General features: G+C 35.1%; 1 protein-coding gene across 1 annotated transcript in view; it reads right to left on the minus strand.

Moving 5' to 3' along the window:
• CDH12 (cadherin 12) overlaps nt 1-1404 on the minus strand; it is a 403563-nt gene extending 402159 nt beyond the window's left edge. Inside the window, exon 1 of the mRNA XM_063085931.1 lies at nt 1186-1404. The gene's annotated coding sequence lies outside the window, so the exon portion shown is untranslated. The remainder of the gene's footprint in view (nt 1-1185) is intronic.
• Between the last annotated feature and the right edge of the window lie 20120 nt (nt 1405-21524).

Consider the following 21524-nt stretch of genomic DNA (forward strand, 5'->3'; position numbering starts at 1 on the left):
TTTCATTATTTGAAAACTAATTTACAGTGTAAGTTCTACAAAAAACAAATTAAGTAGTTGCTAACCTTCATGTACTTAGACTGTACATGAAGGCTAATCAATTGATCATATATAATTATAGTGAGAAATTTTAGTGTTCTTGATTACATAGAAATTTACCATAATGTGTAATAAAACCATTAGAACATATTTGCTGCAAAATAAAATGGAAAAGAAAAAGTTCAGATAATTAAATCTAACTTTGGAAAAAAAGTTGCTTCCATTATCTCTCTCTGTATTTTCAAAAAACTCATGAAATAAATAGGTATAAAAGTAATAATGTGAACTAGTTTATCTAAATTACCTGAAAATTTCCCTAAACTATCTGCAAAATGTAAGCTTAAACTCAATTGACTATAGTTTGATAACAAAAAATTAACCTCAAACATCAAAAACCTAAAAGTCAAGATTTCAACCAACAAATAAACTTAATCCCTTATTGAAATACTCTTCTTTCAAAAATAAGCATTTTAGAAAGCAGTAAATTTTTCTTTACTTTCTTTTTTATTAATCTGTCTCATGAAAATCTCTCTCTCTTGTATCAGAACCACAAATTATGTCAGTGGTACGTTGTGCCTTCTAGGTTCAGTTTTATTAAACTTTGCACCAAATACTGTTACATTTAAATTTTAATTCCTAAGTGGACACTATTAAACTATCCAGGGATTTAATCCTAAATCCTGAATCTGAAAGGTAGCTCAGGAATGTTGCTAAAGTAGAAAGCTGCACAAAATCTCAACTATCATTTGCAAATTCTTTCTCCATCTAATTTAACTTTGAAGTTTTCAGACTCAGAGATTTTACTTTATGATGTCAACAAACCACTTCAATCAAAATCAAGTTGCGCTGGCACTGCACAGTCCTCTAAATAGATTATCAAAGAGGTAAAATGATAAATTAACTCTCTTTTCACATTTCCTTTTATTTTCTCTTGATGCAAAGCAGAATGATTATATTTCAAAAGAAATTGCCCTGAAATATCATTATCCCCAAATGCCGTTTTCATTCCAGGACACTTGCTTATAAACTCAGCCTTTCCTGACATAAACAGTCACTTGCTGCAGTGCAGAATGTCAGTTTAGTCAGTTAGAACTTTCAATGCAGAAATTCAGTGCGATGCAGTCACCCAGATAAGGCAGCACTTACCTTAATTGAAATATTCCCTGTGAACAAGGTGAGAAATCAGTCAAATCAACCGTGAATGGGGTGGGGAGATGGAAGTTTTGCAATCAACACCCTCCGAGTAGCTGCATGCTGTGCTCCTTTTCCCTGTTTATGTTGAGTTCTTCGCTATCTAAGGGGAGAAAAAGATCAGCTGAAATCCTCAGAGGTTCCCAGTGAGTAAAAGACTCAGCGATGCTTCTTTCTTCACGGGAGACTCTCCGTGAGCGTGCTCTGTTTGGAGGCTCCCTAACTGCTGTGACAGACTCCTGTCATGTCCCTGGAGCTTGGCAATAATCATTGACCTGATTAGCAGGGAACACTTTCTGTGCACAGGCAAAACACGCAGAGGGTTGGTGGGTCTCCTGGGAACTGGAAAAAGGCACCAAGGCCACTTGGGAATCTTATCTTTTCCAGCCTAATCGATGCACTACAACTATGACTATAATTTGCAAGATTAGCTACCCTGTTAGCCAGCATAGGACTTAAACAAATGTGCTTTCTCCAGCCGTTTTCCAATGTGCACTTATGGTAGATATCGGGCACAGTGAAACAATTAATAGACTGATAGTGCTGAAATGTAAGACAAGCTTAAAGCTGAAAAACATTTAAAGCAATGTGATAAAAGAGATAGCTGTTCTTGTCTTTGCCCCTAGCCTGCTGCATCCTTCAAACTTTGTCTATCTCAAATGAATTTAAAGGTTTATTACAGCCCCCAGAATGCAACTCTCTGCATTTATAAAAGGAAGTATTCATACTCCATAAGCATATTTGGCAGTTTTCTACAGACACAGGCACTCTAACCAAGGCATGGAGAACAGAGTATGGCTTGTGTAGTTCTTCAAATAGCATTTTAAATTAGCATCACATTTGTAAAAATCTTCACATTGCACTCTTAACCTGAGAAACATAGGCGAGTACCAATTACACCTAACTGAATCACCTCTTCTATGATCTGTTGAAGTACTGATTTACTACAACACACACAAGCAAGGGTTTGAGCAGATCCAAAATGTCAAACAACTTTTTAAGTGTAGTCATGTGCCATTACCAACCTGCAGGTCTCTTTCCATCATCTGCTCTACCTGCCACTGCCTACTCTCTCAGACCTGCCACATCTCTCCATCCAAAGTTACTAGTTCCCTGAAGAGACTGAATTCTCTGAGAAAGGTCATGTGTCTGAATGCCAAAGCCCCAAATGGTTAATTTTTGGCAGCCCTCACTTTGCAGGAGAAAATTATGCAAATAACATAAAAGGAACAGATGAAAAAAGTCATTTGCATGTCTTGGAGGTGAGAAAATTCTCATTGCCAGAGAGAAACTGACTACTACCCTCTCACAATGATACTGTGTGATATGTTCAGCATTTCTGTTTTCCCAAGTAGGTCTCACTTGGGACATATGGCATTCCCGTGTGTGTGTGTGTGTGTGTGTGTGTGTGTGTGTGTGTGTGTACATGTGAGAGAGAGAGAGAGAGAGAGAGAGAGAAAGGAGCAAAATTTGCATTGTAATATTTACAATACATCTTAAAGGACCCCAAATTTCAATAAAGGAACGAGCAAAGCATACATGAGAGAACTGGTTGTGCCTTACATATTCCCAAGTATTTTTTTTTTTAAAAGCATCACATTAAAATGCAAGCTCTTTCATGGAACTTCCTGAACAAAACAAAACTTCAGGATAAGTGATTTGCTGGAAATAGGACAGACAGATATTCACACTGGAACTTAAAGCTGAGATGCCCAGCGAGGCACCCCAGGAGGGGCTGCGGCAGCCTCCGTGCAGAGGTCTCTTGCTCCCTCAGCTGGTGGAGGGTGGGAGCTGAATGAAGGTGAAGGAACCCAATCGATACACTCCAGGAGAGGGAGAATGGCTGCTGCTGTTATGCAGGAAACTCATTATCTAATTATAGACTGACATTAGAGTGTTCTAGTAGAAAAGAGGCTGCCCACATTGAAATTGATGCATCTTGAGCATCAATAGTAAGCAGGAAATATGACTGCTAAATTCTTCAGAGAGGGTGTCCCCTAGTCTTTAACACAGCACTTGTAAATGAAAATCGGTGGATTCCATGGTTCTGATGTGTAGTTGGTCATGCAGTTAAAGCACACTGCTTCTCTTATTGGTCTAAGCCCCATTCTGAGGATTTTCACTTAAATAATGAATTCTTTTTAGAACTTTTTAAAACTTTAAGACAGGGTTTATTTTCCTGAGCCCTGTCTGCTAGCAATTATCTTCACAAACTAAAACATGGACACAGGAACCTAATTGAGACATAGTCGATTCTACCAGGAAACCCTGATTACATAAAATTGTCCTGATGATACTTCCAAATAACTGGTCTCTCTATTCTCATAGGATCCAAGGGTTTTTCACACTAAATAGTTTCTACAGAGAGAATGAGTTACTTTTCAGTAGCTTTTAAACCTGTATTGAACAACTAATTGATTTTATGTGGAAATACACATGTGAGTAACAAAGCAAACTAAGACTATCTGTTCATTTCTTTATTGAAATTTGGGAGTTCTCTAAGATTTATTATAAGCAAAATAAGGGGCAATATATGGTAATAACAGGTAATATCTATTAAATGCTTGCTGTGTGCTGGGTGTGTGGCATGCAGTTCAGCTGTAGCTATTATCCATAAAATCCTTAGACCAACCCTGTTAAGCAGGCATTCCTATATCTTTGCAATTTTTGTTAATTAAGTTAAGTTTCTGAGAGGTAAATTTAACAATGCCACACAACCACTACAGAGCAAATCCAGAATTAAGACTCAGGTCATTGTAACTGTGAAATCTTAATAAATATTTAGAAATTCCCAAATGTTAAAACCAACAAAAATAACTACTTCCAACAAAATAGGAAAATTGTCTAGTTTTTATGACTCACAAATATCACTTTTGCATCCTTAAAAAATGTTTTATAACTGATAAAATATTGTATTGTAATGGTTTTGCTACAAAAATAGCTATGCCTATTTAAGCAGAAAATAAAATTCAGCAAAAATAAACTTTAGCCTAAAAAATAAACTAAATGTAGAACTTCCAAATGATATAATTTCATTAGTACCAATTGGTCAATGAAAGAAATTTTAAATACTTTTTTTTGTAATTTATTTGCTCTCCACCTCAAATATAGTAATTACTGCATTTTAAACTCCCCCAAACTAGCCCCACTTTAATTATATGGCTGTCTTAAGAACGTTTACTAAAAATATATTAGTCCAAAATTATGATGATTTTTGATATTATAGTCCTCCAGCAGGTATAATGTAATAGCAAAGCTCAAAAGTACTATGGAGCTAAAAAATTCATTTCTAGTTCTTTTCAAGCTTTATCTAGAAGTTTCTTTTTATTTATTTATTTGTTTGTTTATTTATTATGAATATTCATGAGATCCAGTTAGCTCACTTGGTTAGAGCCTGGTGCTGATAACACCAAAGTCAAGGGTTCAGATCCCCCCACTGGCCAGTTGCCAGAACAACAACAACAAAAAAATAAAATAAAAGTAAAGTGCGCTATCTAGAAATTTCTTAAACCTCGCGTGAATCTCACCACTTTATGTGGTCCTTTGCAATTCTCAGACACATTCATAAACTTAGAGAAATGTTGTGACCACACTTTTTCAAGGTGCCTAATAAAAATTCCATTTTAAAAGATAATGCAAATTAATGCAGCCTTTACACTTTGCCAGAACTTTCCCGATTATTATCTCATTTGATTCTTACAGGAATCTTGTGAAATAGGTTACCATAAGTATTTTTCACACATTTTAATGATGGAGAAACAAGGAATATAAAAGCGATTGTGCTCTGGTTTTAGATACTTAGTGGAAAACCCACTATGTCTAACAAATGTGTTTATTTGAACCATATTGGACTCAAAACAGAACCCAAATAGATTTATAAATGAAAAACACTCTTTCTTCATATATTTAGGTTACTTCTAAACTTAATTGTCCAAATGTTGGTCTCATGAATCTTACATGAATCTAATCTTGCTTCTCTCTACAAATTTAGATTCAAATTTTACCTGTCTACAACTCTTTGTGGTGATTTAATTATCAGGAGAGAAGAAATTCCAGAACATTAGTGTGAAATGTTTGAAATGTGTAAAATCATAAACAAACCACCTAACTAATATCAAATTGATCTTTCAGCAGCAACATCAAGCTGATACTATCATACAGGCATTTGCTAATAGATTATAATAATTATAATAGATTATATATAATAATGCTAATAGATTCTTATATATTATACATGTTTCCACTTATGTCTTAGTCATGGTGCTGAATGGTTGGATTTACCAGCCTTTAAGGGAAACTTTTCACATTTTTGAGGCCAGCTTCGCTCGTGTATGTGAAATTTGGGGTGGGGGGGAAAGCTAGACTCCTTGGACTACAGTCAATACTAACTTGCTTTATAACACTGAGTCATTTAAAAAGTTTCTAGTTAATAATTTCTTCCAAAATTGTGAGGAAATTAAATTATCTCTAAGACTTGTCAGGTATAAAAATACATTATCTATTTGACTAATAATTTGTGATATTCTTTATACCTAATTCAAAATTAATCAGGCGTTGAAGAAGAAAAGGTTGTATGTGAATACACATTTTCTACTCTCTCCCACTCTTCCACACCCTAACAATTTAATTGTTATTCTACAAATAACATAATTAACAATAATATTTTTATCTCAAAGTTCAAGTAATTTAAGAATTAGCCAGGAGTTTTTGATCTGAAATTGTATATGGGGTAGATGGAAAAAACTGCTAAGGTCAAAAACATTCTTTAAATGTTTTTAAGTAACCATAACACATTCCATTAAGAGGACATAGTTGTTCTGTTGCAACTAGACTGGATGCTTAGCCTTTTTCTTTATTGTCCTGGTCAGTAAAAAATGAAAGGTAATTTAATTAAAATGATTAAGAATCTGCTTAAAACTGGGGAACATACTTGAAGAATGGACATATAATATTAATATATTTTGTGTTCTTAAAACTACATTTCTACTTTAGTAATTGGTTATTTTAAAATAACAAAAGAGCTCAGTGAATAATTAAAAGAAAAGAGACGGCTTTTGGTAGATATAATTGCTTGGCATTTTAGACCTTTCTTGTTAACTCAGATTTATTCTACTTCGTATCTTTCAGATATGACTGTTAAGTAAAATGAAATAAATAACATGTACAATTTAAAGGATATTAAATTCAATTTATATTAAATTTACTTAAAGCTGCTAAAAATTAGTGATGACTAGAATTATACATATAAAATCCAAATCACATGTATTTTTAGCCATGATTTAAAAATGCCATTAAACAAATGCACATATAAAATAATATTAATGAATAGTATTGCTTAATAAAAAAAGACGGGGATGCTTATTTCATTAATGAGCAGATATTTTAATCCCTTCGAAGAGTCAGAAAGGCAGACGGAGGCAGAGTATAATACAGAAAAAAACTGGAAACACTAATGTGAGAAACAGTATCAAATAAATTTACTGTTCACTAAAAATTCATAGGATTACAAAAAAATCCTAATTTAGATGGTCCTATTAATTCTAAACCTTACAACTATATATTTAATTATTTAAAAAGTTATATCTACCGCTATATACCTATGAGGATAGTTAAAATCAAAAAGAAAAATAAACCGGACAATACCAAGTATTGACAATGATGTGAAATATCTATAACTCTCATGCAGTGTACATGGGCATGTAAAATGGTGTGAACACTTTGAATACACTTTGGTGGTTTCTTAAAAACTTAAACGTATATCGATTGTGTGATGTAGCCACCTCACTCTGAGGTAGTCTATCCAAACAAAGACTTGTATACAAATGATTGACTTTACTTATAATAGCCCCAAACTGGGAACAAGCCACCTGTCCATCAGTAGGTAAATGGCTAGCCTGTGGTACATTCATATACAATGGAATACCACTAGACAATTAAAAAGAAGAAACTACTAGTATTCTAAAAAACTGAATTGCGAGATCATTATGCTGATGTAAAAAAGCTAGAAACAAGTAAGTAACTAGTTTATAATTCTATTTATGGTAAAATTCAGAAATATGGAAAACATTCTGCAGTAACAGAAAGCAGATAAGTAGTTCACTGTAGAATGAGGGTCGGTGAAGGGCACAAGAAACATTTTGGGATGATGGAAATGTTTAGTATCTTGATTATGGTGGTGGTTTCATAGGTGTATATATCTGTCAGAACTCACCTAATATGTGTAGCTTATTGTATTTAAATTAGACCTCAATCAAGTTGCAAAAAAAGCCTCATGTCATTACCATTTCTTTTTTAATAAAACATTACAATTAAATTGCTAATTTAATTACAATTGTTAGTGCTGCATTATATCCGTGATAGGAGAGCAGTCTACATCCCTTTAACTCTATTTCCTATTTTCTAGAGAAACCATGTTGAATACGGAATAAAATCACCTACTTTATATTTCTAATGGTTTCTTAAATTGTAGAGAGCATTCCTCGTTCAATCACAGTTTAAGACAACTTTAAACTTAATGTCCTAGTACTTATCCACATAATAGTTCAGTAAAATTTTATATAGGGAAATAAAGTGCCATTCCATTTCAAACAGTGACCACCATGAAATGCTTAATTATTTTCTGATACACATATATCATTGTCCATTTGTTCCTGACTTCTCTGTAATGCATGTTGTAATATTACTGTAATGTATCTTCAGCATCTGTGCTACAGCAGGTGACACTATATGACAAAAAAGTAATTGGGCTTTCTCAGACTCTAACTGCATTGTCAGGCCTTGTGATGAAAATGCTTTATATAGTATCATAAAGTTGACATTGTTACAGAGTGGCTCTAAAAGGATTTCCTCACTTGTATTTACTTATTTACTAAACAGAGCTTTTCTATTGTGTGTAATGGTGACTCTTTTAACTTCTCAATGACCTGTTTCGTTCTCTTCTCAGTTACACTGACTGTAATACCCAGTTTCCGCTCATGTCGACTTGTTCTTTTTCACTCTTGACAAAAAGTCAATAATATGCTGCCACTCCATAAAGAATAGGTGACTCATGTCTGCCTTGCTGACTCCATTTTCCTTATTGAAATAATTTAAACTCTCCATGGTAATGCGGAGTTTTAACCTATCCCAGCCTGTAGATGAACAGTCTGAAATAACACTTTACCACCTACTGTACATCAAACGTAATGATTTCAGTTTTTATAATTATGGGAGAAGAGTGGTAAAAATGTCAGGGACCTTGGAGGTCCACTGCCTGGGACTGAGACATCACAACCACAAACAGCAATTGTGAATCTCTGGGTGAGTTGTTTGAGCGACATTTGCATCAGTTTCCTCAGATGAAAAGGACAATAAAATCGTATAACATGAGTTAATACATACGGAGAAATATGATTGAATGAGTTAGTAGATACACAGCACTGAGAAGGTAACTGTGACAAAATGAGGGCTTAATAAATATCAACTATAGTTATTAGTTAAAATGGGCAAATTTAGACTATGTATACCCCCAAATAAGATTTTGTTCTTAATTGTTAATGATTATGCCAGATTGGATGTTGGCTAAATACATGTTATACTGTTGTTTATATTTGAATCCTGAGGAAATTTTATCCCATTAAAAATTTAAGAAAATTGTACTCTCCATTTTTAACAAAAATGATAAAAAAGCATGGTAACAGTGCTGGTGGACATAAACTGCTGCTGTATTTCAGGGAAGCAACTTTGAAATTTGTAATGATGCGGCATGTTTGTGTGGGTGTGTACGTGTGTGTGCTTGTACATAGATTGGGTTACAGATGTTATTGAAAAAATATTGTGCATTGCCTCATTGTGTGTAATAGTGAGAAACTAGAAACACTAATGCATATTATTAATTAGCTATAAACAGTGGTTGACAAGTGTTAGTAGCCGTATGCTAGTTCCCATTCCATTTCCTTCCATCAAGGATGGGTAAAAATCAAGAAAGCTGCTTCCAATCTTGCATAGAAACAGATCAGCTACTGTCTAGGGGTATGGCTTCTGAGAAGATGCTTTAACCAGGAAAAAAAAAAAAAAAAATTCTGGTTCTGGGAAAAATCCCTCCCACGCTTTTGTATAATCTCTTGCTTTTCACTGTTGAATGCACTGTGGAAGGATCTCTGTACTGGAGGGATGGAATCTAATATTTATGCTGGGCTTTGGAGTAAAAATAGATGAATGGACTATTTTATTTAGTTTTCAATCTTTTTATTCCATCTTTTTATTACAAAGCTTCAGACAAATAGAAAAACTAGAGGAAACATTATTAATTGACATCTATATTCCCATCACCCAGCTTCATCATTTAGCTATTCTTGGCCCATCTTGTTTCATCTGTCTTCTCTCGCTCTGTCCTTTCACATCCCCCTCTTGTATATTTCTGAAGCAAATCCTAGACATATTACTCCATCTGTAAGTGTCTCTGAATGCTGTATAAATGATAAGCACTTTTTTCTTTCTTTTCCTGCTTTCTTTGAAATATGTTCACAATATCACTATCACATGGTGTTTTCTTTTTTTTTTTTTTGACTCTAAGTAACTAATGCTAATGGGCCTACCTTCAAAATTTAGTTTAGTAGAATCCACTAAATTTCTTCATTTGAGCTACTTTTGTGCTTTTACTAGTAATACAGAGTGTCCATATTATGTTATTGCATGCCTCACAAAAGGGTTAGCTGGCCAGTGATATCTTAAACTTGATTGCAGCAGCCACTACCTCATCTCCCAACATGTCCTATTGATAATAGTCAGGAACAACATTTGAACATATATTATTTATTGTAAAGATGAATAATTTTGCATGCCACTCATTTGGTTAAAAAAACAAAACTAAAAACAAACAAAAATAAACACACAAAAAAAGAACTTCAATAGTCCCTCGGTGCTTATTGCATGAAATGTAAATTTCTTGTGTATAACGGAAAATTCTTCTTGATCTGTCTTTAAAGTGGTTTCCTACAATTTCAAAGATGAAAGCTGGTCTCTTCACTAATTGTTATCAGAATATAATTTTCCAAAATCTCATTTTTTATTCCAGGGCTTGCCTGACTTCTCAAACTCCAACATATGTGTTTAGTTTAAAAGACCTATATACTATTTGATGGCTTTCACAGTATTTAATATAAGTACTGGATACAAAATAGACACTTGGTAAATATTTGCTTAGCAAACAATATAATGCCCTATTAAATAAAGCATTGGCTTTCTGTAAATGTTAGATGTTTACCTGATCCATCATTTTAATATTCTGTTTAAAAAAACAGCTCAGAAAAATGTTTGGGGAATTAGATTTCCACATGCTTCTGCCCTGCTTGGGAATATGAAAAGCTATGACAATTTACTACACCAGAACTATTTTCATTTAGGGCAGAACTCTCAGAAGGGCTACGAAGCAAGGACCATTTATCTTTATCACATAAACTTATTTTTCTTATCTAACGACCAAGAATTAGGTTCTTGATGTCTAAAGGAAAAAAAAAAAAAAAGCACTAGTTGTTTTGAGGTGCCATTTTATGTTAAGTCATATTTTATAATGACAAGCCAACTTTACAGTTTAATTGAATGTTTTTCAGTCAGTCTCACTGGGTGTGTACTCTTCTCCACTTAATGAATGAGTTACATTTCATAAAATTGTCATTTTATGATTTTTATTACTCATTTTAAACTCAGTGCTATAGATATGAAAATATTAGAATCATATATTATTAATATGACATTTTTGAGAAAATTAATATTTCAACATTTATATCCTCATTTATAATTAAAGCATACAATTTATTATATTGATGACAGAGAACAAACATCATTTCAGTTTGTTGCAAGATGACAGATTGTGGTCAAACTAAATTGCTATACTCTGCTTTTACTAGCTTTAATTAAAAAAAAATCAGAGTATTATAAAACTCACTCTAAAGTAAGATGATTTAACAATAATCTAAACACATAAAAATTCTCATAGTACAACAAGAGTTACCCTTTTAAATAATTTGAAATAATTCTAATTATTCCAGAATACTTACAGTGCAAACTTCATGTTTTCTCTTCAATATTTACATTTAATAGGATGATTCTTTTTCTTTTTCTGGTGAACTTTGATTGCTTCTAAAGTGAGTAACTTGAAGGAAAAGTTTAAGATTTTCTGAATTGAGGTTTGATGTATCATTAAATGGACATCTTAGCTAAGGATCTCTATGAAGACTGCCCTTAGGATCATCTTCTCAGTTCAGTCCATTTTAGAGGAGCTAATGGAGAGATGTGATAAAATTCTGACGTTTTAGGGGTAAACCCTTAATGCTCAGCAGGTCTGTGGTTTGGTGTCAAGTATAGGTCAATCAGAGACACAAAAGAGCCTTGAAGCCAGCTAAAATTAAGGGTGTCCCTTGAGTTTCCCTATGATGAGATGTAGCATAATCTCTTGGGCATATAGAAGGCATCAAGAAAATCCAGGTTACTAGTAGTAGTCTGAGGCAAATATTTGTGTTTGATTTAGTCCAAAAGAGTCATCCTTATGAGGCAATTTTGCTGGCATGATTCTCAGATGAGGAAAGCCCTAAGAAGGAGGCAACACTCTTGAGTCTTGTGACCTGATGTATGGCTTGGGGATATCTTGCATGTCATTCATAGGTTTTACATTAGGCTTCCCTGCTATTGCTGCTATGAAACAAGTGAGGTTTACAACATGAGCACAGAAAAAGGGGGTGGGGGGTGGGTCTTGTAATAGGAAATCTGCTCTAATCTATTTAGAGTTCAGTGGAGGAGGACGGGCCCACCAAGCACCACTTAACATTGCCCCTCAGAATTCCAGGACTACTGGGCAGCAGATTAGGTCAGAAGAAGACAGTCCATCTAGTTACTGTAGGAAAGAACTATAAAAAACTGATGGGCCTGTGAAAGCTGCCCTGAGAGACAATGTCCTGGCAGTAAAAGACATGGTGTCCAAAGAGCAGAGCATGATTGGAGGTTGGGTGTTTTCCTGGAATGAATCTCAAGGAGGGTCAATCCCATATTCTTCCAGGACATTCTGGAAGAAAGCAGTTATCAGGAAATTTGTCACTGGGCAATGGAGGCAGATTTCCAGGAGAGAAGCAGGTAAGTAATGATCGGGACACAGGGACCCTGCCAGCAGCTCCTTTTATTTTTTATTTTTATTTTTTATTGTAACATAGTTGATTGTACATATCTGTGGGGTACAGAGTTGGCTATCATTACCTGTGTGCTCATTATCAATATGCAATGCTCATATCAGGATAATGAGTATATTCAACATAATACATAGTAATCATTTTTTTTGTGGCCCTTTACCAATTCCTCCCTTACCCCCGCCCCCCTTCCCCTTTTCCCAACTCTGGTAACCTCAGTTCTCTCCTTTTGAAAGTTCAACATATTGTTGTGAATGTTGTATCTTTTTTTTTTTTTAATTTGTTTCATGTATCTGTTGGCCATTTGTATATCTTCCTTTGAGAAATGCCTATTCAGTTCTTTTGCTCATTTGTTAATTGGATTACTTGATTTGTGGATTAAAACAATGCCATAATATGTCTCATAGCATTTTTAAAAACAGACCAAGCGCATTCAGATAACTGAAATCTCCACCATAACAGTATGGATGCACACCCTGCCTGTGATGTTTCCACACGATGAACACTTTGTCAACAGTTTCATTAGTATATGTTCTTAGAATGATACAGAATGATACAGAAAGGAATTCAAAGATCATAAACATACAAAAGCATAGCTCTTTAACAAATTTTGTCTTCTGAAAGGAAGTGACCTAAGGATGTAAGCTTTGGAAAAAAATGTTTACTGAAGTAAAAAGTCATTTTGTCTTCCAGGTTTCCAGACCTTTATATTCTCTATGAATGAATGATGCATTGAAGACAGTGACAGCAATTACTGGTAATATAACTGAACTAACATTTTAAAATCACTAAAGAAGGTTACAGCTTTGCCATAAGCTTTTAATATTTTTAATCTTGAAAGTTTCAAGACAATAACACTGTTTTTTAGAAAACGTTTATTGACTGAACATTTTTGTAGATAAATGGATAACCGTTTCTTTCTCCTCTTATTTGTACTCTTAGAAATTACTTAGGGAAAAGAAAGTTTCAATTTTTCATGATGTTGTATAATATATGGATTGTAGTAATCTCAGGGAAGGCTTGCATTCAGGGTCTACATGGAAAACGGCAGATCTGCTCTGAGAATCAGGCCAACCACAAAACCTTGACAAATTATTTAAGTGTTGCCTTTCTACCTTATGGCATATCCAGGGTCTTTCTTCTTAATGTGGGCAAACACAGCATTGTATAGAAAGTATATACCAAACTGTGACACGCTATGTTTGAATTGAAACCATTTACCACACTGACTGTGAACACCAGTGAACAGTTCTAGATGATGAAGTATGAGTTGACTCTGAACTTACTGCAATGTTAAAATGAGGTTATAAAATATGTAGAGATAATATTTCTTGTATTATTGATGTCTACCCATTTTTCTCACCGAATTAAAGTATGTCAGTGAATGACTATTTCTAAAATATGATGGTTGGCTCTTCCACAAGGCCACCAAGCACTTGCTCACACCCCTTCTGGATGTACCTGACAGTTTGACATACCTAATCTATTGAGGAAATCAATGGAACAAAAAAAAAAGGAAGACCTGGTTTTGATAGAGTGTCGTATAATGACACTGAAAAGAAAGCAAGTTCTTTTGTTTGTTTGTTTTAAAAACCAAAAACAAGTCATGGTGGTGTTTACATGCCGACCTGGCTAAGCTACAGTCCCCAGTTACATAATCGAACATTAGGTGTTGCCGTGAAAGTATTTTGTAGATGTGATTAAGGTCTCTAAATAGTTGACTTTATGAAAGATATTCTAGATTATTTGGGTGAACTTGATTCAGTCAGTTGAAAATCTTTAAGAACATAGTCTTGTGTTCCCTGAAGAAAAGGAAATTCTGCAGCTTCAGCCTGTTCCTCAGAGTTCCAGTTTGCCTTTTCTGAAGGCCTATTTTACAAACGTTGACCTGCCTACCCAGCCCCTACATTGCCATAAGCCAGTTCCTGGCAATAAATCTCTTAAACTGTGTACACATTGTGTCTTTTTCTCTGGAGTAACCCTGACTGATCTACCTAAACACTCACTTGATTAAAGATTTTAAAAACCTTCTGCAAAATTCCCAAAGGGAAAGTGAATCATTCATAATGTTAACCTCAAATACATAGTGGTTGGCCAACAATAACAACAGCAGCAGCAGTAACAAAACTAAACACCTCGGGATCAAGAGAACAGCATGAAACAGAATATGGAATAACAACATCAGATAAAGAATATTGATTAGCTTCAGTTTGGAAAAGAGAAGCTTGGCTCCCCCTTTAGCTAATTTTCCACAATCTTCCCTTTCCCTCTCTCTTTTTTTAAAAAAACGTATCTTTTTAAGGTGCTTTTGTTACTAAATAGCGCAGCAACAAGTGCAAGTGTAAATAAATACTCTGCCAAGGATGACTTCTCTATTTGTATTCTACTTCTACTGTACCTGTAGTAGGCGGAATTCTAAGATCTCAGTTACCCTCAACTTTGTTTAATAGGAAAGGAGATTTTTGCAGATGTAATTAAGGTTACAGTTGTCCATAAATAGATTATCCTGATGGCCCTAATTGAATTTAATGCACTATTGCTTTTATTTATTTATTTATTTATTTATTTTTTAATAGATGACCAGTAAGGGGATCTTAACCCTTGACTTGGTGGTGTAAGCACCACGTTCTCCCAAGTGAGCAACCGGCCATCTCTATATAGGGATCCAAACCCGTGGCCTTGGTGTTATCAGCACCACACTCTCCCAAATGAGCCATGGGCCGGTTCTTAATGCACCATTTAAAATCAGAGCATTTTCTCCAGTTGAGGGCAGAAGAAGAAGTCAAAGACTTGAAACACGAGGGGCTGTGCTGGCATAATATTGGAGGGGGCCCTGTGTAATCTACCTGAGAGTAGGTTGAACTATCCAAACTTCCTTAGCTAACAGCAAGGAAGAAAATAGGGACTTCTGTCCTACAACCACTGGAATTTAATGCTGCCAACAACTTTAATTAGCTTGGAAGCTGATCCTTCCCTAGAGTTTCAGATAAAAGGCCAGCCTTGCTGAAACCTTGACTTCAGTCTCATGATACTATAATCAAAGAGCCTAATCGAGCCTGCCCAGACTACTGCTATACTGAAAAGTGAGATAAGAAATGGGTGCTCATTTGTGCCACAAAGTTTGCAGTGATTTGTTACACAGCATAAGAAAACTAACACAGTGTCCATTGCAAGATATTTGAGTCTCTCCAGCACAGAGAACACATTTTATTCCCTCTTGTCTCACAGGTGCTTTTCATAGTACCTGACATACAATTTGTGTTAAACATATACCTGTTATTTATGTGAATAAAGGGAATTCCAGAGGATCTTAATTCCTGGTTTTTAATGACTCACAGTGGCCTCTGTCCCTTTTCTTTGATATATGTTGGCTCGGTATAACACATAAAGAACAAAGAGTAAGACTGGGCACATCCAGTTTTTACAATAATATTTGTAGATGATGTTTCAAACATGCCATACCTATTCTTATCCCATTTTCATTTTGGTGTGTGACAAATTGTACAATTTAACATCTCTAGATTAATTGAGACTAGGGAAATCCGGATAACATAGAATGGGCTCCCAATTGCCTTACACTGAATTATGGAAGAACTAGACAGACATGGAGAGGGAATATCTAGAAGTCCGGGCCTTCTTTAGCTTGTGCTAATTCCACTCTGATAAATGTTCTACTGGCAGGGAGAGGGATCCTTACGATGCTCAGAGACTTATAGGTTAAAGAATGAGATGGATCGGTTTATGCAGATGTGCAAGATCCCACATAAATTGTCTCTTAAAACTAAAAAAACATATCAATAATGACAAAATAATTTGGCCAAAGAATTATTTTGTTTGATTTTTAAGGCTTTCTCCAGTATTTCTTAAGGTTGATGAATTTGTAAATTGCTCATCGGGGGAACTTTGAAGCACAGCTACACTAGAAACCTCAACTAGTTTAGTTGAGATTCTTTGAAAGCATTCCCTTGTGTGAGAAATCAGGGCATCTCAGGGCAAAAGACCTTCAGACAATTATTTATAATATATTCTCTTTCATATGTTCAAAACACTGAGAAACTTCAAAGATATTAAAATAAAACCTGTGGAAAGGTTGCCATTCTGTAGTCCCCCAGTTGCCTGCGTTCACTTCCCAAATTTAACACTTAAGTGGCCGTAATGGCCCCATTAGACTGCACATGAAATAACTCCACTGTCCTTTGGCAACAGAGTAATTCCTTTGTAGAGACATGCCGCCCTTGGTTATTTTTTCATAAGTATTGTCAACCCTTCTAGATTTCCTTAGATCAGATGGAATTCAAGTTCACCACAATTCCACATCTAACACTATTTTTGTAGTCAGTATAGATTTGGACAGTGCTAGAATTTGTTCATGTCTCAACTTTGCTATTTACTTACTGTGAACTTGGGACAAAGTTATTACACTTTTCAAAGCCTCAGTTTTAAAATTTATAAAATTGAGATATAATAGTACCTACACTTGGGATATCAATAAAGATACAATAAGCTAATTTCAGCAAGACATTCAGGAAAGCACCATTAACACACAGTTCTTAATAAAGGTACCTGTTATTTACTATTATTACAACAATAAACCTTTAATAATTATTAACACATTTATGAGAAAATAGATGCAAATATTAAAGTACCTGAAAAAGTCATTGCCAAATATAACTCTGAAGTAGCATATGTTGTATTCATATTTCTCCCCAAATTTCAGAGCATGGTGGGGGTGTGTTACTTTTTTCCCTGTTATGTAATGAGAATATGGAGCTTTGTGTTATCTTAATGTTACTATTTCACATTTAATAGTAAGTAAAATATATTTTCAGTGGAAAACTGAAGATTATCTCTGTGTAAATGCCTTTACTTTCAGTTCTGGTAAAATAAAATAAGTAAATAAATAAATAAGTTATTCAGTTTTTATAAAGGAAGACTAAATCATTTACTTTCCTGACCTTTGATAGTCAAAAAAGGAACTTAGCTCGATATCGTGTAGTATATATTTCTATCACGAAATTGAGGAATTCTTCTCCCATTAATGAAAACATAAGCATGATTCTAATTAGCCTAAATGTGCCCTGGAAATGCAAAAATCCCTTAATCAGATATGAGGATGAAGGCTGGTCACCACCTCTAAATGCCAAATTTATTATATTCCAAAAAATATATATATATTCTTCTAATTAAAATTATAGCTTCCATAGTGAACATAATTAAAGATAACATAAAATAAAATAATCTAATAAGCACTTTTTGCTTTGCCATATAAAAACCTATTTTAATAGTTATATTAATAAAACGTTTCTTACATTCCCTTGAAAAGTGTTAAGTTGTCTGTAATTACAGAGACTATAATTCTTCAAATTAGTAGATATCTTCTCTTCAATTGAATAGATCTCCAGCAAAAACCACTAGGATTTTGAAGAATTTTACATTGTCAATTTCAAAGCAGCAATTATCTCCACACCTCTCCCCCAGGAACTTTGGAGATTTTTTTCTCTTCTTTCAGTGTATTCCACTGTCATTGTCAGGTGCTTTCTTCTTTTTAGTAATGTTTTTCCCAGCTTGGCCCCCAAATCATTTTTATCACGGCATCCTTCATTTTCATTCTTTGGAGTAGAGATAGACACTTATACCTATTCTTCATTGAATCATCATACGATCACTTCTAAGATCAAGTACATATGCAATTTATTGTTACTTTCTTTACTTTGCCTTTGCCAAAAGGCTAACTAGGCATCCTACCTAATAATAAGATTTTGGCTTTGTCAGTATGATATTGAAAGAGCACAAAAATAAATTCAAATCATGGAAATTACATGAATATCTCAGACAGAATGGCAATTACATAGTTATTTGGTAAAATATTATGTTTTGAATGATGTTTATATCAGCAAATTAACTATGTCTTAACTTGTAAACTTTCAGATATTTTTCCCCAAACGAGTCTAGAACATCACTTTTTTGATCCTTTAGAAAGCTTTAATTTACCTTATGTTTCCTTTAAAAAAAAAAAAATATATATATATATATATATATTTATTTATTTATTTATTATTGTTTTTACATTCCAAGATGTTGTTATGGAGCAATTGGGAAGGACGGGGGGAGGAGAAAGGGGTGGCAGGCAGGGCGTGGTCAAATCCCATAGCACTCCCCTCATTCCAGCAGGGGTGCCTAGGGAGCTTCTGGTGGCAGCTTGGTCATGGCTGGACTGCATGTAGACTCTGGGAGGGGGCCATGGCTGGGGCCCTTGGACCCCCACCATCCCAGCTTGGGAGCCCCAGGTGCTTCTGCCAGCAGCCTGGTGGTCGTCACTGGCCTGGATGTGGATGTTGGGGGGCGGATGTGGCTGAGGCTTACAGTCCTGCTAGATTTTATGGGTGTAATTTGGTTGTGTTAGACCTGACCTTTACTGTTTAATGTTAGAATTTTGTCTCTGATCTGTGTGTTTTTAGTTTTTTCTTTCAATTCTGTACTGGATTATTTTCTGCCCCCACCCCTTCAACTCTGCACTGGAACTAATTCTGTGTCCTTTGCTTACTTCTAAAATGGGGGAACTTCCTGTGGGAACCAGCACCTGAGCCCTGTGGTTGAGCTAAATTGCTGCTTTGTTGCTGATTCCTCAGGGAAGGGTTTTTATGCAACTCAGGTTTTAATTGTTGACCTAGTAAGAACTTCTGGGTCTTGTGAGGTCTGGTACACTTGGGTTGTATGGAAACTCCGGTCTGGGCCTGAGTCTTTTCAGCAAACTGCACCCCATGCAGATCTATATTCTTGACGAGTCTTCAGTGAGTGGCCCTGTGCTGACTGCAGGGCAGATCAGCTGTCCATACTGTGCCCCAGTGTTCCCCCAGTGAGCCTGTCTTCCCCAATCCCCACACTCCAAAAATTTCCCATGGGATGGGCTCTTTTTTTCAGTTGTTGTGGCCCCTCACTCCTATGTGGGTCCATGGGAATGCTATTAGTGGTCTTTCTGGCCTGCGGCCACCAAGGCCCTCTTCTCCTCTGCAGTCTCCAAGCAACTTCATATGAAGGGCACAGCTGCAGATTTTGCCAGCTCTTGTTCTGTGTGCTCACCAGGGACAGCTTTAAAGTGGTCAGGGCTCGAAACGGTTGGAAGGGTCCTTTTATTCTCTCATTGTGGCTTCTCCTGCCTCCATGAACTCCATAGGTCTCTCCTCCTCTTTTCGTGAGCTCTAGTGGCCCCAGCTTGACATTCTTTATTTATTATAGTTGTAAATTGGCTGATTGTGGGAGAGAGTAATGCTGGGGACCATATATTCCACCATCTTGATCAGAAGCCTCTCCTAACTTATATTTCAAGCTCATGTCTAAAATGTGTGCCCTTGTAGAGGTTTTCCTTTCTGTATCTTCACTTTACCCTACATACCAGATATTCTTTATATTTAATCTGTTAATGGAGTTCACAATGCCAAAGTCTTAATACCAGGTTAGATGACCTCTTCTGCTTCCCACACACACATACATACCTATAACTATACATTACCTTACATAATAAGTATGTATTTGTGTAGATCTAGGGCTGGGTCTGGAGCTCACAGACCCCTCAAGCCCATTCACAAACCCTTCACATGAAGGTATATGAGCTAGGTAACAGAAAAAAGGTCCTTGGAGCCTTGGTTGAAGAGATAAGCCTTATTTCTAGATGCGGGCTCTGAAGACCAGCTGTTCAGAGCCGCTGCTTCACACACTCTGAAGAAAAACAAGAATAGCAACAAGCTGAAAATACACAGGCGTGCATGCGCACTAACTCCACCAGCACACAACTTGTTTACAAAGAATATGCTGCACCACCCCCAACCGGACCTGAGGCAAGGGGGCCTGACTACTCCATTTTCCTCACAATTTGTTAATGCTTACTCATCTCAAGAAACATATTAAAGGTTAATGAGTAATTAGGGAGAAAGGAATGTGTGTTGATAAATGTGTGAGTGTATGACTATGCTGCTATGAAGACACACTGATATAGAAAATTGATTTGAGACAATTATTTGGAAATTTGAAAACATAAAATACATGGCTCAAAAGCATATGGCTGTTTTAGACAAGAATCTCAACTTGTAATAAGTGCAGACAGACAACCCTACAAAACAGACACACACACACACACACAGATATCCACACCAAAAAAATGGAGTTAAATTACTGCTACTTTTTATTCTGTACATTTCAAGAACAAAAGGTGAATCACTGACAGGCTAGAAAATGAAGCTTATTTGTGGCTACCTTTTTGTTACCATAAAATAAATAATGATATTACCTTTATTTTTCTAATATCTTTACTATTACATAGGAATTGGATAAACTGCCCTGTTCATATTCTCACTACTGCCATTGACAAGAAAATAGCTTCATGCCAAATAGTCTCTGTTTTGTTTACAAACTACTGTCATAGAAATGAGACATTGTAATTCTTTAATATCCAAGATTATTCACGGAGGAAGACTAAACATAGCAATTGCACATCTCCTTTATTTCCTTTACCCTATTGTAAGAATGGGTAGAATGCTAACTTGTTATCATTATTAGACATATAAATGACAAAGATGAAGTAATAATAAGCAGCAAACCACACTGAAAAGGTAAGATTAGGGTCTTCTTTTAGTGTTTTCAAATAACAATGCCATATTTTTGTGACTTAAATTGCAATGTAAACAGAATACAAGAAAATATGACTATATTCTCATGATAACGATTGTGATGACACTGGAAAATTAAATAGAAGTTATTTCATGACATTCATGAAATTTGAATCTTTAGTCCCTCTTTACATTTTATTTTAATATGTGTTTGTTTTATATCAGTATGCCACAGAGTCATCTGAAAATTAACAATAAAGAAAAGAATTTCCACTTTACAATAGTGATTAAAGCTTTTTAATTAGACAAAGAACTTTGAATAGAACCACATCTTTTGGCTCAAATTTGTCCTAACCTGTGTGGGGTAAGACATTATTAAACACATATTATAGAGAATTTATGAAGAATAACTATGGTTTTAAAAATTATTTTAATAATCATTTCTTTCTTTTTAATTTAATGGGTATTCAACAAACTGTTCATTAGGGGATTTTGTGTTTAATACTACTAATGAAATTAAATAAAAAAGATATAT

The sequence above is a fragment of the Cynocephalus volans genome, chromosome 2, assembly GCF_027409185.1.
Source record: "Cynocephalus volans isolate mCynVol1 chromosome 2, mCynVol1.pri, whole genome shotgun sequence".
Classification (NCBI taxonomy): Eukaryota; Metazoa; Chordata; class Mammalia; order Dermoptera; family Cynocephalidae; genus Cynocephalus; species Cynocephalus volans.